The sequence below is a fragment of the Stegostoma tigrinum genome, chromosome 5 (genome assembly GCF_030684315.1).
Source record: "Stegostoma tigrinum isolate sSteTig4 chromosome 5, sSteTig4.hap1, whole genome shotgun sequence".
Taxonomy (NCBI): Eukaryota; Metazoa; Chordata; class Chondrichthyes; order Orectolobiformes; family Stegostomatidae; genus Stegostoma; species Stegostoma tigrinum.
In genome coordinates this window covers 73893406-73911086 of record NC_081358.1, presented here as the reverse complement: position 1 = coordinate 73911086, position 17681 = coordinate 73893406, and the positions used below count along the sequence as shown (strand labels likewise).

General features: G+C 39.3%; 1 protein-coding gene across 2 annotated transcripts in view; it reads left to right on the top strand.

Annotated features, from left to right (window-relative positions):
* The window catches only part of LOC125451594 (putative Polycomb group protein ASXL3), a 287101-nt gene that overhangs the window by 4687 nt on the left and 264733 nt on the right, over positions 1–17681 (top strand). Inside the window, exon 2 of one of the 2 annotated variants that reach the window (XR_007247331.1) lies at positions 6347–8268. The exons of the other annotated variant lie outside the window; for it this stretch is intronic. The gene's annotated coding sequence lies outside the window, so the exon portion shown is untranslated. Of the gene's footprint in view, positions 1–6346; positions 8269–17681 lie in introns of those variants that run through there. 2 annotated transcript variants of the gene reach the window in all.

Below are 17681 nucleotides of genomic sequence, written 5' to 3'. Positions count from 1 at the left end.
TTGGAAGGCTAAGAGAAGCAATTACAATAGGAATGTTGTCTGACAGAAGGTTGTGAGTCTTTGCAACACTGTTCCTCAAAAGGCAGTGGAACAAAATCCTTGAAATTTTTTAAAGTAAATTCCTGATAAGCAAAGGTTTGAACGATTTTCAAAGTAACTGGGAATGTGGAGTATTCAGATCGATAATTGACCTGAGAGCATTTATAGAAAGAAAACCGTATTAATGTTTCTGAATCATGTTCTGAAGGGTCACACAACTTAAAGCATTAACTCTGTTTTCTCTCCACAAAAGTTACTAGACCTGCTGAGTTTCTCCAGCAATTTCTGTTTTTGATTTTCTTTTGTTTGTTTCAGATCACCACCATCTGCAATTCTTTGTTTTATTCAACTAGTATTGAATAGTGGAGCAGGCCATTGCTTGAGAAGCAGAGTGGCCTACTCCAGCTCGCAATTTGCATGCATTTACATTCGTAAGCCTTTGATGATGATTCTTTGGCATGGTTGAGAATGGTATTAGGTGGGTAGAGCCTCCTTAATCAACCACAGTAGGGAAGCGTTGGCAGGGGTTATGTCATCACAAAAGGATGAAGTCAAGAAAAACAAGGAGTGGAAGTTGACCTCTCTCACAGTTACGCAGAATGAAATTTGTGACTTTGACAAGAGCTGTTTCAGTACTATGACAGGGGCAGGAATCTGATTGAAGGGATTCAAGCATGGACTTCCTGGAAGAATATCACAAATGTTTGAGGTCCATCCAAGCCGAAGGATTGGATGTGAATCAGTCATATTTTTCTTATCCATTGTTTGATAACACATGCTTATGAAATGGATGGATTAGATTCCCTACAGTGTGGAAACAGGCCCTTCAGCCCAACAAGTCCACACTTCCCCTTGAAGCATCCCACCCAGACCCATCCCCCTATAACCCACACACCCCTGAGCACTACGGGCAATTTAGCATGGACAATACACCTAGCTTGCGCATCTTTGGACTGCGGGAGGAAACTGGAGCACCCGGAGGAAACCCACACAGACACGGAGAATGTGCAAACTCCACACAGACAGTCTCCCGAGCCTGGAATCGAACCCAGGTCCCTGCCGCTGTGAGGCTGCAGTGCTAACCACTGAGCCACTGTGCCGCTCAAATGGATAGAATCCATTTTTATTCTGAATCTTTTTAACAAAATGATTTCTGAATTCCCCTCATAGTAAATTCTCAAATTTTTAAATTGAAAATAGTTGGACACATTGTTTTTTTTCTCCCATGTTGTCTATTATTAATCTCTAGCCTTTTATAACATTACAAACATTACATACCCTAAGGCCTTGTTCGTCATAGTCAGTGACTTCAACCAGGCTAGCCTCAAAAATGTCCTACCAAAATATCATCAACATGTCTCTTGTCCCACAAGAGGTCCGAACACCCTTGACTATTGCAAAACAAACAAAGTTGCCAACCCATCCACAGTTTGGAAAATCAGCTCAGAACGCTGTGCTTTTCCCCCCACCCCCCAAACCCCGGTATATGAGCAGAATTTAAAGCATGAGATCACAGTATTCAATGCAGTATTAATCTGAGGCAACAGAAGAGTTTCAATGGGACTGTTAGTAGAGTCGATGGACTAGTCCATATTCAAGAACTCAGCAGACAACCTAAATGAGCATGCCACTACCGTTACAGATTTCATTCGTAAGTGTGTAGAAAAGTGTGTGCTGAAGAAGTTGGTCTGAATGTTCCCTAATCGAAAAACATGGATGAACCACAAGATCCCCTCTTCACTGAAATCCAGGTCTGAGGTGTACTTTCAGACAACCCTGACCTATACAGGAAATCCAGGTATGACCTTCAAAAGGCCATCAGAGATGCCAAGAGGTCATCCCAAACTAAGCCTGAGACCTACACCAATAGCACGCCACCCGTTGTTTGTGACAAGGCTTTCATGACATAACAGGCTACAAAGCTAAGTGAAACAGAATTGCAGGCAACAGTACATCCTTATCCAACGAGCTCAATACATTCTGCAATCGCTTTGAACAGGTCAGTGAAATGATGTCACCTATCTCAGCAGCCTTGATGCACTTCTACCCGTGCACATGTTAGATCGGCCTTCTTAAAAGTGAACCCATGGAAATAAACTGGCCTGGATGGAGTCCCCAGTCATGCACTGAAATGCTGTGTGGACCTGCTGGCGGGAGGATTTGCAGACATCTTTAATTTCTCCTTGCCATGATCTGAAGTCCCCACCTGCTTCAAGAAGACCATCGCCCCAGTGCTGAAGCAAAATCATGCAGCCTGCCTCAATGACTACTGGCTGGTGGCACTGACTTCCATAATTATGAAGTACTTTGAGAGGTTAGTCATGGCTCTCATCAACTCCAGTCCACCAAACTGGCATGATGCTTTGCAATTCATCTACTGGCGCAACAGGTCCAAGCAGATGCTTATCTCTGTGTCCCTACACATTCCTGGAACATTTAGGTAACAAGGATATGTAAGTAAGGCTCTTATTTATTGAATACAGCTCCACCTTCAACATCATAATTTCAAACAAACTCATCTCTAAACTCTGAGACCTAGCTCTCGGCTCCCCCCTCTAACTGGATCCTTGACTTGCTGACGTCTTAGACCGCAATCAGTAAGAATAGGTGACAACCCTTCCTATGCCATCATCCTCAACATTAGTGCCCCACAAGGCTGCATACTTAGCCCCCTACTAAACTCGTTATACACACAAGATTCTGTGGCCAAATTCTGCCCCAACTCCATTTACAAGTTTGCTGATGACACCACCATTGTAGGGCGGATCTCAGACAATGATGCGACAGAATATGGAAACGAGGTTGAGTCCTTAGTGGCATGGTATAAAGATAACAACCCATCAATGTCTGCAAAATGAACAAGCTGGTCATTGACTTCAGGAAACAGAATGGAGGGAAAGTCCCTGTCTGCATCTATGGTGCTGAGGTGGAGCATCAAGTTCCTGGGATTGATGATTACCAACAATCTGTCCTGGGCTACCCATAACAATGCAGCGGTCAAGAAAGCATAACAATGTTTCTACTTCCTCAGGATGCTGAGGAATATCAGCATATCCGCAAGGACTCTTACCAATTTTTATAGATGCACCATAGATGCATTCCATCTTGATGCGTCATATAGTTTGACAACTGCTGTTCCGAAGACCGCAAAAAACCACAGAGTCATGAACATTGCCCAGTCGATCACACAAATCAGCCTTGTATCCTTGACTCCATCTATACTTCCCACTGCCTCAGGAGATCAACCAACATAATCAAAGACACTTCCCACCCTGATTATATGCTCTTCCAAACTCTTCTATCAGGCAGAAGATATATAAGTTTGAATGCATGAATGGATGCAAGAACTGCTTCTTCCCCACGGTGATCAAATTTTGAATGGACGTCTCGCGTGCAACCTGTCTGTGCATCTGTAGCACCATGTTCTGCACTCGGTTCTGCTACACTGATGCACTTTGTATGGTATGATCTGCCTTTTATAAGCATGCAAAACAACACCTTTCACTGTATGTTAGTACATGTGACGTCAATAAATCGAAGAATATCTATCATTGGCAATTTAAATGACTACAGCTGCATTTTCTACTGTTTGATTGATCACCTTTGGTGCTGCACATAGGTGGTTGAGATCAAGTACCTGGAGTCCAGATTAGATTTACTTCTGCTCCTCTATCATTGAGTAGTGCCATGGAAGATCTGCTAGATTATACATTGTATCTGTAAATTTGAAGTATACTGACTCATTTTGGAAAAAAAGTACAATAGATAAATTGAAGCTATTGTTCCAGAATTGTATTTATCTGCATTTTCTAACCTTTCTCCACTGATTGTGTGACTCGTCTGGTCTGTCTCCTTTTCAGAAATTATGGTCAGATGAACATCATTGCCACCATAGATTTCAGGTCAAATTTATTGATGTATAAAGCACAAGCAAGTAAATGCTGCCAACCACTCATACCAATAACTAGGCCTAAGATACTTAAATAATAGTTCAAGTTGCACTTAATATCCATGCAAAATATAAAACATGTATTTTTATTTAAATTGTGCTTTGATTTTTAATTTTAGCATGGCAAAATTAATGCAGTCAATGATAAGTTAAAATAACAGCAAAGCACCCCAGGTGTTGGGAATCCTAAAGAAAAGTGTAATGTACTGTAAATAGCCAACAGGCCAGACAGTATATGTAGTTGGAGAAAAGCAGTTAGTGTTGGATTTTAAGTAATCTTTCAGTATAGAAAGAGTAGTGTTGGACGTGCTGCCTCTTGGATGAAATGGTGAAGAGAGATACCAGGTGCTAAACAGGGGAGTTATCCCCAGTCTCTCGGCTATTATTTGTCTTTCAAGCAAGATTGCCAAAAAAGGCTGATTTTTGAAGCACCGAGCAGCCCTACCTCTGCCACTCGATATGGGCAGGATTTCTTTTTGTCCTGTTGCTGTGGTTATCCATAAGTAATATATTATAGAAACTACAGAAGAGAGATGGTACACAGACAGATTTGGCTCGAGGAAACACTGATTAGTTTTTGGTAAAAATACAGAATTGGATCCTAGAATATTTAAAATGATCCATTAAAATTAGGAGATAGAGCAAATTGACTCTTTCTTTTATTTTGCGTGTTATAGTTTGATTTACTTAGACTGTTTTGGATTGTCCCAGCTATGGTGGTGGAATTTCAAAATAGCCAAAATGTGAGCAGATTTTCAGAGCAGGCTGTTGAATATGGATTAGATTGAAGCCTCTTTAATGAGATGGAAGGTATTAATAAAAAGATTTTTCTCAGCTTTGTAATTACAGCGCATTGACAAGACAGAGCAAAAATTCAAGGAAAATGTGTACTTATGACTATGTTGAGTTAACACACAGTGGTAGAGTTATATGCTCTATTGGGCGACACCTCTTATTAACACAATTTACTATTTGCTGTTGTTCATGCTGAAATCAGTTATTACGTTTCCTACATTACAGCAGTGAACTCAAAAATACTTAATTGGCTATGTTATTTTAACCCCATCTAATGGTTATCAAAAGTACTGTATAAATGTAAGTCTTTGTTTTCTATCTCCACGGATGCTGTCAGACCTGCTGGGTACTTCCAGCATACTTTATTTTGATTTAACTTTAAGATAAATTTGGTTAAAATTTTATCACACACCTGATCATTGTGACATAAAATGTTCTCAACTACAAATATTTACTCCTTAGAGGAGGTAAGAAGTTATAAATTTATTTTGTTGCAACTCCTGTAAAAAAAACTCATCAGCAAAGCATGTTTGGCTCAACTCTTTTTTTTAATAGGTTTGAATGATAGCAATAATGCCATTGTTAATGGTGCCCCATCTATAGTTATAAGCTGGTAAAATCAACCTACAAATGATGAAAATCTGAAATATAAAGCAGGCCAGTCAGCATATATATATAGTTTTTTTTAAAGGACTATAAAGTTAAAAGACAGGTTTATAACATTTTAGGTGTACACCCTTTATGAGAACAGAAGGGTACACACTCAACATGATAACCTATCTTAAGATAATAAAATGTGAGGCTGGATGAACACAGCAGGCCAAGCAGCATCTCAGGAGCACAAAAGCTGACGTTTCGGGCCTAGACCCTTCATCAGAGAGGGGGATGGGGTGAGGGAACTGGAATAAATAGGGAGAGAGGGGGAGGCGGACCGAAGATGGAGAGTAAAGAAGATAGGTGGAGAGAGTGTAGGTGGGGAGATAGGGAGGGGATAGGTCAGTCCAGGGAAGACGGACAGGTCAAGGAGGTGGGATGAGGTTAGTAGGTAGCTGGGGGTGCGGCTTGGGGTGGGAGGAAGGGATGGGTGAGAGGACCGGTTCTTCCTCTCACCCATCCCTTCCTCCCACCCCAAGCCGCACCCCCAGCTACCTACTAACCTCATCCCACCTCCTTGACCTGTCCGTCTTCCCTGGACTGACCTATCCCCTCCCTATCTCCCCACCTACACTCTCTCCACCTATCTTCTTTACTCTCCATCTTCGGTCCGCCTCCCCCTCTCTCCCTATTTATTCCAGTTCCCTCTCCCCATCCCCCTCTCTGATGAAGGGTCTAGGCCCGAAACGTCAGCTTTTGTGCTCCTGAGATGCTGCTTGGCCTGCTGTGTTCATCCAGCCTCACATTTTATTATCTTGGAATTCTCCAGCATTTGCAGTTCCCATTATCTATGATAACCTATCTTTTCTCTTTACAAATGCTTGATGATCTGTTTTGTATTTTCAGCACTTTCTTTTTGTCATACACATTTAATTCACTAACTTGGCGATTTTAACTCTTCTATTTTAGGGCAAATGAATGGAAAAGATGGAATCAATATCAGCAACTTCAAATTTGTGGAAAGACTATATCCACTTATTGATGGCAAATCGGGCTTTAAATATTCCATCTGCTTCTGAACTAGTACAGTCCAGACTAATAGACTTGATAACGATGGCCTAGTCTGTGCCCAAACCCAAACTCTGCAATAGAGAGAGAGAGAGATGTGGCAAGACCATCACTTCCATGCAAGTGTTTTGATAACAGCTGTGAAGAATTACTGCCAGGAATACAAGAGCTATTGCAAATGACCTAATTTTTTTTCAGTTTTTTTTAAAACAAGTTGGCATAGTTTCATTGACATTTTCTCCTGCCTGTGGAATTTTCATAAAATGTCATTCCATGGAATGTAACCCTAAGAATGGAGAATAAGAAGTGCACGCTTACTTTCACTTAGTGTGTCAGGGTTTTTGGAGCATGTAATAAAAACAGAAAGTGCTGGAGAACTCAGCAGCTCTGGCAGCATATGTGGAGAGAGTAACAGAATTAACATTTCAAATCCAATATGACTTCAAAACATTTATTAGGCTGGCTGACTCACGGTTGCTGCAATTCAACTTTCCCAATTCTTTTAACACTCTCAGCTACCACTATATACCATTATATATCTGTTTTTATTTTAGATTTCTAGCATCCATAATTTTTTTACTTTTGTATTTGTGACATCGATTTTGCTACAGTTGATGCCAGCTTCTTGTGATCCTTTAGCCACTGATTCTTACTTCAGTTTGGTGCAAAATTGACATTTCAAAATGTTGATGTGTGGAAAAGACAAATGATGTCTGAAAGATTCTGACGACATTTGAGCAACACATTTATTGATTTTGATGAACTGATATGTTTGTAAATTCCATTTTTAAAAATTGAAGTGGTTGATATTTGCTATTTCCTATTCCATAAGTTAAAAGAATTTGGGGAAACTTACAACTGTTGCATCTACAATTTGTGATTTAAAATATTTGTGATTTAAAGTAAGATACTCAGTTTCCTCATCGGTGTACTTCAACTAGTTTATTAAAGCAGTCTCAATGATTTTTAGAGTTATTGAAAGAAAGAAAGCCTTGGAGATAGTATAATAGTTGTCGCACTTTATTCTTTCTTTCTGAAAAATCTTGCTTGTAGTTATTAGCACAATAAGTTCATTTGCTTAACCTCCCACAATAGAATCATGGTATTTTCTAAGGATACAATTAATTATTTATTCTTCCCTCTTCCTTTCCTAAATCCATCTTTTATCTCAACTTGTCAAATGATTTTTTTTTTGAAAGTGTTCTGCCATCTCCCCTTCCCCTTGTGAGTTACATTTTTTGTTGAAACTACCATTTCTATCATAAAGCACAGGAACTTTTCTACTAGTTTCTAATAATCAGCATCTTGAACAGATGGCTGTTCATCAGTGTAAAGGTCTGGCTGACTGATTTTGGCTGCAATGTTCAAGGTCAGCACTAAGCACAAAACAATCAACCCCATCTGTCTCTGCTGCAGACATCAGTCCTTTTCTCCATGCAAGAAAAAAAATCCAAACAGCTTTTGCTTTTAATTAAAAACTTAAGTTTTATAAAGTCGTGCCTTTTCTTATCTGACATTTCTTTTGAAGTCAGTTGTAAAAACTCACAACTTTCGTATGAGACTGCATGAAAGATTATACTCTAAATAATGTGTTTATGCCAGGGGAGGGCACAATTCCAAAACACACATTTCTTTTAAATTTATAGAATTAATCTTATAGATTAATCTTATAGAATTTTGCCACATGATCAGAATATCCCCATCACCAAGGGTTCTAATGAAGTTTTCAGCTTGTATCGAATGTCCAAGGAAGAAGAACGTGCATGTATGCTATGGATTGGGGTGACAAACCTATATTAAACTACTATTACTGGTTGAATTTATTAATTTTTTGTCTTCTTTATGTTATTCATGAAATCATTTATTTAACTAGCTCATTCTTGAATTGTCAATGATTTCAAGTTGCCAGACTGGACAGTGTAGAGTAATTTGTTCGTCTGGTTGTTTTGTGCTTGTGGAAGCTTTTTTTTAATATGCCTAGTAAATGGCATTGGTTATTATAGTAGCAGTAAAATGCATTGATTTAGTAAATGAAATATATCAGGTAATTAGCATTTCTAATATAACACCGAAGGTATTTGAATCACTCAATATTTGAATATATAGATAAGTGATTTTTTAAGATGTGAGACTGTGGCTGTGTACTAGAGTCAAAGATTTAAATTCTCATTCCTGGTGCAGGACAGCAAATTCAAGATGTTTTACATTTCCACAAATCAACCTGTGGGAAAGTGCCCCAGAATTTCGTGTTTTCATTCCAGTAACCTACGGCTACTGGGAGTCATGGCGGATGACCCAAGAAAGATTCAAAGGCAGTTGGCTGTAGAGGCAGGCTAGGCAGAAGGCATGCCTCAGCGATTTTGTCAAAAACGCTTAATCACAGTTGATAATCTGAAAATTATACCGTTTTGAATTTCATATTTCAGGTAGATGACAAGCTTTTTTCCTACAACAAATCTTTGCATATGGTATTCCTCTCATTTATAAGGGATCAAGAAATTAGTTACAGATACAAATGAAGAATAACCAGTTAATAGCAGTTGTTTTATGTATTTGAGGTAATTAGAATTTCTTAGTAGAATTAATTTCTAACTGGAGAGAAGTCGAGTTGCAGTCTAGATTTATATCTATTACCCACAATTAAAGGCAACACCTGGCAGCCAAAGTGAGTCTTCTTTTGCTTTAGAATTCACTATCAGGTGAGTCCTAATTAAGTTGCTGATTAAAGAATGGTGAATTTAAGAATAGATGATTGAATTTTGCAAACAATACTTGACAAGCAGGGAAAACAGAATTATCTGCAGATTATGGATAGCATGCAAAGTGAATGGCATCAAAGTCCCACAGGACCATTGTGTTCTCTTTTGTTAAAAGAGAAGCAACGAATAGTGACTTTAACCTGAGAGTCACCATAGCTACGGCAAGGCGCACGGTTGAGAAGGGAGGACCTTCATGGTGACCTCAATCGGTACAGACTTTAACACTTTGCATCACAAACCATTTGTCCAAACGACTGACTTAACTGACATCCAAACATACAAACGTATGAATCAGGAGCAGGAATAGCCCATTCACACTCTCGAGTTTGCTCCGCATTGAATGACCTGATTGTAACCACAAATCCAAGTTCCTGTCTATCCCAATAATCTTTAAATCCTTTGCTTAACAAAAATCTATCTACTCTGCCTTAAAAATATTCAAGAACACTGCTTTCACCACCTTTTCATGGAGAGAGTTGCAAAGACTCATCACTTTCTCAGAAAAAAAATTACCTAATCTATTTGAAATGGATGAACCCTCATTTATTTAAACAGTGAATGCTAGTTCTAGATTCTCCTACAAGTGGAAAGTCCCTATCCATATCTATACGCTTCAATAAGTCACCTTTCACTCTTCTAAAGTCCATCAAATATGAGCCTAGCCTGTCCAACCTTAATTTGTAAGATCACCTGCTCATTCTAGGTATTAAGCTCACAAGCCTTCTGTGAACTGTCTCCAATGCCTTTATGTCCTTCCTTAAATAATGTGACCAGTACCGTGCACGATGCTTCAGATGCAGTTTCACCAATGTCCATATAATTGTGGCATAAACATCCTTTTGTATTGAATTTCCTTTGCGATAAATAATAATATACTATTACTTTTCTGAATGGAAAATATAATTGAGACACAAGTTTTAGCCTGGAATTTCTCCTGACATACTTCTGTATCATTACAGCAAAAGTGCAGCTGAAACCTGTAACGGGAGGCTATGGTGGCATTAGAACAGTGGATACAGTTAAGAAAAAAAAGCACTCTGCTATCAGAGGACAGACTGGCTCCTTTGGTCTGACTGCTAGGTGCTAGACATTTATATTCTTAGGATGTGAGCACCACTGGGAAGGCCAGCAGTTGTCTATCCATGATTGCCCTTGAATTGAATTTCTTGCTAAGCCATGATGAACAAGCTTTCAAGTTGCTGGCACCAACTGATTTTCCCCCAGTTCAGGCATCAGCTTTTTGAGCTATGGTGGACCTTTTCTGGCCAGAATGAACAGCTACATTGTCATACTGCTTAACTATTCCTCTTAGCAGCAGGGGAAACTATTGCATTACTTGAAGTTCAAGGGGAAAGACATGTTGTAGGTGTTAATTAAGTGCAAAAATAGGCCATTTGGCTCCTTGAGCCTGCTGTACCGTCCTTGTATGGCTGTGGTTTTTGTACGGGTGAAAATTTGAGGAGTCTGTCACTGCTAGCGTACTATGCAACTAGAGTACCCATCTACTAATAACATGGTATAAGTGCTCACTGGAGCCATCTGAAAGGCAGTTGATATTAGTATAGCTTATTAACATGAATATACGAAATAGGGATAGGAACATCCCATTCAGCCTTTCGAACCTTCTCCACCATTTAACCAGATCATTGCCAATCTGTTTATGTTTCAAATTCCACATTCTTGTTAACACCCTTTTCTGACAAGAATCTATTTACTTCTGCCTTTAAAATATTCTTGACCCCACCTACACTGCCTCCTAAGACGGGACATTCCAGAGTGCTTCAATCTCTCAAAATAAAATTCTCCTCATTTCTGTCATGAATTGACAACTCAATTAACTAATACCTCCTAGTTCAGGACTCACAAGAAGAAACATGCTCTCCATTTCCACCTTATGGACACCAGTCAGAATCTTATACATTTCAATGAAGTCATCCCTTATTCTTCTCATTTCCAATGGAAACAAACCTATTCAATCTTTTCTCATAAAATAATACATTCCAGGTGTCAATCTAGTATAACTCCTTTCATCTGTTTCCAAAGCATTTATATCCTTCCTTAAATAAGGAACCAAAACTGTACATTGTATTCAATATGTGGTCTCAATGTCCTATATAATTGAAGCATGGCGTTCTGATTTATATCTTTTATTCCTATCATGGTAAAGGATATCATCCCATTAGCCTTCTTAATTACTTGCTCTACTTAATTTGTTAGCATTGAGACTCAAGCAGTAGAGTACTTAAATACATCTGCACCTCAGAATTTTGCAGTCATTCCCCATTTCATTAATAATCTTTCTTCTATTCATCATTAGAAAGTGAACAACTATCCTTAATGTCCTCTTCACAACATACTTTGTTCCCTATCTTTCTGTCATCTCTAAATTTAGCTATTATGTCCTTGCTTCACTTATCTGAGTCAAAGATATAAATTATAAAAAGCTGAGGCTCCAGCAAAGCCCTCTGTGGGACTCCATTCAGCACATTTTAACAGTTAAAAAGACCCATCAATGCTTACTGCCTGTTTTGTACCATCTTGCTAACCTTCTATCCATGCTAATCTGTTATTCTCCTATATCAGGCACCAGCTTTATTGAAAAACATTTAAATGTGACACTTTGTTAGCGATTTCTACAAATCTAAGTACAATGCATCCATTGGCTCTTCTTTATCATCAGCACGTGTTACTTGTTCAACAAATTACAATAAATTGTTTAAACATGATTTCACTTTCACAAGACCATTTGATTCTTCCAGGTTAACATTTAGAGGAAAGTTAAGAGTAAATCACGCTGCTGTGGATCTGTTCTCACAAGTAGACTAGACCAGGTAGTGTCAACAGGTTTCTTCCCCTTCAATATTTTAGTGAGCCAGATGGGTTTTTTTTATGATAATCCAATTGTTTCATGATTATTATTAATGACACCACCGTTTACACAGAAACATAGAAGATAAGAGCAGGAGTGGGCTATTCACTATCTTGAGCATGCTCTGCCATTTAATATGATCATGGCTGATCATCAAGCTCAAAGCCCTAATCCTACCATCCTGTCACATTCCTTGATACCTTTAGCCTCAAGAGTTATATCAACCTCCTCTTGAAAACACTATTTTTTGGCCTCAACCACTTTCAGTGGCAGTGAATTCTACAGACTCAGCATTTTGTGGGTTAAAAATTTTCCTCTTCACCTCATTCCCATAAGGTTTGCCCTTTATCCTTAAATATGACACCCTGGTTCTGGGACTCTTTCACCATCCCATCATTTTTCCTTCATTACACTTATCTAGTCCTATTAGAATCTTACAGGTTTCTGAGATCCCGCCCCTGTCCCCGACTCACCATTCTTATAAACTCCAGTGAATGCAATTCCTTGCGTGGCAGGACTGACTCACTCGCTTCTTGCACTATACTATCCAAGGAATCAACCTGGTAAAGGTTCACTGCATCCCTCTCGCAACAACTTGCTCCCTCGGATAAGGAGGCCAAAACTGCGTACAGGATTGCATGTGTGGTTTTGCCAATGCCTTGTATAATTGCAGAAATACTTCCTTGTTCCTGTACTCAAATCCTCTTACCCTGAAGGCCAACATACTGCTTGCTGCACCTGTGCACTTACTTTCAGCAACTGGTGCACAAAGACTCCCAGGTCAGTTTAAATGTTCTTCTCTCTCAATTTATAACCATTCAAGTAATAATATATCTTCCTATTTTTGCTACCAAAGTGGATAACCTCACATTTATCCACATTATAGGACATCTGCTGTGCATTTGCTTACTCACTCAGCTGTCCAATTTACATTTCTACATCTCTGCATCCTCCTCACAACTCTCCCTTCCACCCAGCTTTGTGTCATCTGCAAATTTTGAGATATCATTTTGTTCCCTCATGTAATTCATTAATCTACATTGTGAATATCTGGCGTCCCAGGACTGATCCCTATGGTATACCACTAAATCACTGTATGCCACTCAAAGTCTTTTATTCCTACTCTTAGTTTTCTATCTGCTTCCCAATTTTCTATCAATTTTAATAAACTACCCTCAATCCCATGCACTTTAATTTTACGTATTAATGTCTCATGTGGGGTTTTGTTGACAGCCTTCTGAAAATCAAAGTAAACCACTTCCACAGGCTCCCCCTGACCAACTTAACTAGTTACATAGAGATAATGGGAACTGCAGATGCTGGAGATTCCAAGATAATAAAATGTGAGGCTGGATGAACACAGCAGGCCAAGCAGCATCTCAGGAGCACAAAAGCTGACGTTTCGGGCCTAGACCCTTCATCAGAGGTGATGAAGGGTCTAGGCCCGAAACGTCAGCTTTTGTGCTCCTGAGATGCTGCTTGGCCTGCTGTGTTCATCCAGCCTCACATTTTATTATCTTAACTAGTTACATTCTTGATTTGTCAAGCATGATTTCTCTTTTGTAAATTCATGCTGACTATGTCTGATTCTACCACTCTTTTCCAAGTGCTCTGCTGTAAGATCTTTGATAATGGACTCTGGCACATTCCCCACAACTGATGTCAGACTCACTGGTCTGTAATTCCTAGTTTTCTCTCTGCCTCCCTTTTTAAATATGGGGTTACATTAGCTATCCTCCAAACAACATGAACTGTTCCAGAGCCCAGACAATCCAGGAAGATGACCACAAATATGTCAGCTATTTCTAGAGCCACTTCCTTGAGTACTCTGAGATGTAGATTATCAGGTCGGAGATTTATCCACCTTCGATCCCATCAATTTATCCAACACCATTTCTATACTAATACAGATTTGCTTCAGTTCCTGCCTTTCACCAAACTCCATGTTTCCCATTAGTTCTGGTAATTTATTCATGCCGTCTTTTGTGAAGACAGAAGAGAAGCATGAATTTAATTTGTCATTTCTTTGTTCCCCATTATAATTTTCCTATTTCTGACTATAAAGGACCCATGTTAGTTTTCACCAATCACTATCTCTTCATATACCTAAGAAAACTTTACAGTCAGATCTTATGTTCCTTGCAAGTTTACTTTCATAATCTGTTCCCTCCCTCTTAATCAATCCGTTGGCTCATCTTTATGACTTCTAATTGTTCCCTGTCCTCAGGTCTATTGTTTTTCTCTTGCCAATTTATATGCCTCTTTCTTGCATAATTCTATCTCTAAGTTCACTCGTAAACCATGGTTTTTCTCATGGCTCTCTTTGCACTCGTGCCAGACAGAAATAAACAATTTTTGTAGTTTACCCACTCACTCTTTGAATGTTTGCCATTGGGTAGTCAATGTCATCCCTTTCAGTAACATTTCCCAAATCATCATAGCCAATTCACACTTCATGTTGTATTTTATCCCAAATTCAGTAATTAATTTAATTTAGTTTCAATTTTAATTACCCTATTTGGCAATTGTGATATTTGAACTGATAGTTCCATAGCATTAGTCCAAACTCCTGATTATAAATCCAGTAACATTATCATTTGCAGTTGTACTCTTTCCAATGTATTAAATGAGATGACAACATCTCTAACGTGTATAATTGTCAAGTAAGTATTTCAAATAGATTTCAACATATTCAACTACATCAACAATTTGTGGTTATATTGGGTTTTTAATGCAGTACAATATTTGAAGGGACTTCACAAGAGTTTTATCAGTGGTAATTAGACAGTTAACCACTGTTCGAGAAAGATTGAAAGCTTTAGAACACATCTTTCTCTCACTTCTGATGACCTGTCTATGAGCTGTGGCGGTGTATTTCCTCACTCCATTTGTTTGTGGATTCCGTCTTTGTAAGGATTACAGCATCACTGTTGTAAAATTAGACCGGATGCAACTACAGGGATAGCTCCAGCAAAGTTGCCAATGGGGAGAAAACTCCACAACAAGTTAAATTTGATCTTCTCGGACCTGCAGGGAGGGCAAAATGGCATCAGTAATGCCCATGCCAGACACAAAGCCCCACAAAGTGAGAGAAACACTTTACTTCAGGAGACAAAATTTGTTTTCAGAACCATGGGAATGGCCATGCATAGGAAAGAGACATGGTCAATATGAGATCAGCTCCAGTGACTTATAAAGTTTTGGTAGGTACGATGGATCTGAACAAGTCTAGTTCTAGACCGTATGAAAGCTGCAAACGATGTGAGAGCAAAACATATCCAGCTCCTCGACAGCCTTTCCCACTGTTCTGGAACCCAGAGGTTGTCCATCTCTGTCAAGCGTTGATGAGGCCTTAGAATCTGAAATGCACATGGCAGATGGTGCCAATCTGGAACCCTTGGCTGACTGACTCAAACAGGAGTGTCAGACGTCTTGCCTACTCTGAGAGGTGGCTCTGAGGAAGCTAAATCAGTGTCAAGGACTTTGCATGTGTAAATAAAAGGTGACTTGGTGATGGGATATTGGCCTTGATGGAGTTGTTTCGGAAACATTTAGCCAATGTTTCATCTGTCATCTTGATTAGATACAACAGATTCCACATCACTAAGAAGAACTAGAAAGCTCCTCAATGCCTTCTTTTTCTGTCCCCTCCAGCAACATTTTAAAAACAGTTTATCTGGTTTTCAATCTTATTGCTCTTTACAAGCTGGCTGCCATTTTCCAGTTTTCAAACTTCAAAAGTATTTATTCTCATTGTGAAACTATATGGTTTTGAAGGTGCATGTTATTTAGTTGTAATTAAATATATCCAAGACTGAGGCCAACAGAGTTTTGAAGCAAATCAGGAAGTTTGCATCCAGTAGGAAAACAGAGTTAAGGTTGAAGATCATTCATAAATGACAAAGAAAGATAAGGGACCAAGATCAATTGTCAGTTGTCGTTGTGTCACACTATGAAAATACTCGAAATTGTAGATTTTTTGCTGACTTTTCTCTCTCTCATTTCATTGTCATGTAAATAATTTATAGCCTGATTAGACACTTGTTTGGAATTGATTAACTCCTTGGATTAGTTTATTTAGGAGAAAATTTAAAAATATTACAAGCTAGAAGCAGACATTACAACAAGCCAACTGATTTCTGTGAGTGTTTATTGCAGGCCCAGAGCAAACAAAATGCCATATAGAGTTGTGATATTGTATGCATGAAGTCTTTGAAGCTGAAATCTGTTAAAGGCAAGGTACACATCACAGCCATCATGCATAATGCTAGATGCAGCCTGGCCCAGCACATGATCAGTGTACATGCCATAAATGCACAATGTCTTTGCACAACATTACAATATAGTTGCCAGTATAGCCTGAGAAGCAGTATCAAAGTGCAAAAGCATCCTGTAAGTGGCTGAGATGTGTCATCAGGATTCTTGGAGGATGGCATCATAAAAGTGCCATAGGTATGGGTTTAGTGTGATCATGGAACGTGCCTGGTGTCCAATATGGAAGTCCTTCAGATTAAGTGGTGACCTGATTTCACCAGGAACCCACTGTGATTTACATCTCGAAATTGAGTTTGTTAGATTAGATTAGATTAGACTACACTAGACTAGGTTATCTCAGATTTTATTGTCACATGTACCTGGGTACAAGGATATAGGAGTACAGTGAAAAGTGTACAGAGTCGCCACTCTCCACGCCACCTAAGAATACAATAGTTAGAATTAGAAACCAGAGCTGAAATTAAAGAAACCAAAGCAAATGAAAAGAGAACGTCCAGATCACCCTTCCCACCACGTGGTGGTGTCAGGCTCACCGACACTGCCTGCACTGGACAGACCAACATCAAAATTGCCACAGTCTGGCGCCATCCCTTGCCACGTGGCCCAGCTTGCTGACGCTGCTGCCATCTTGAAATCAATTGAAGTATCCGAGTCCACAACCTTCCTGAACAAATGCAAAATGTAGCCCTTTGAACCAGTACTAACATCAGCTGCTATCACTGCCGGTGCTGCTGCCACTGAGAGTCTGCAGTGAGCTCACCAATGACAAAGTAGAAAGCTAACCATTACTGAGGTGATTTGGGCCAATAACAAGATAACAAGCAATAATGCATCTTCATTGATAACTTTCTATTATCTTGTGAGAAACCTGCAACGTCACTTTTCAAAAAGAGATCCTCCCGGCATTGAGATGGAGCGCTCTTGTCCGATTCTGTTACAAATCTCACAATAGTCTTCGTCACTCAGGCCACTGTAAAATAGGAAACGAGGTTGTTCTCAATCTGGTGTCATATTTGACTCTGAGTTGACTTTTCAACCAAACAGTTGTTCCCAGTTAATAAACATCTTGATCGTAAAGTTCTCATCCATATTTTCAAATACCTTCACAACCTCATTCCTCCTGACTCTGGAATCTTCTCCCAGCTCACAACCCACAAAGATGTCCAAGACACCCTCAGTTCTGGCCTTTTGAATATCCCTGATTTTAAACAATCAGTTGTTATTGCCTGCACCTTAGGTTGGCAAAGTCATAAGCTCTGAAATTGTCTCCCCAATCACTGAAAAGTTTGAATGCAAGATATCTAAATCTCTCTGCATTTCCACCTCTCTTTCT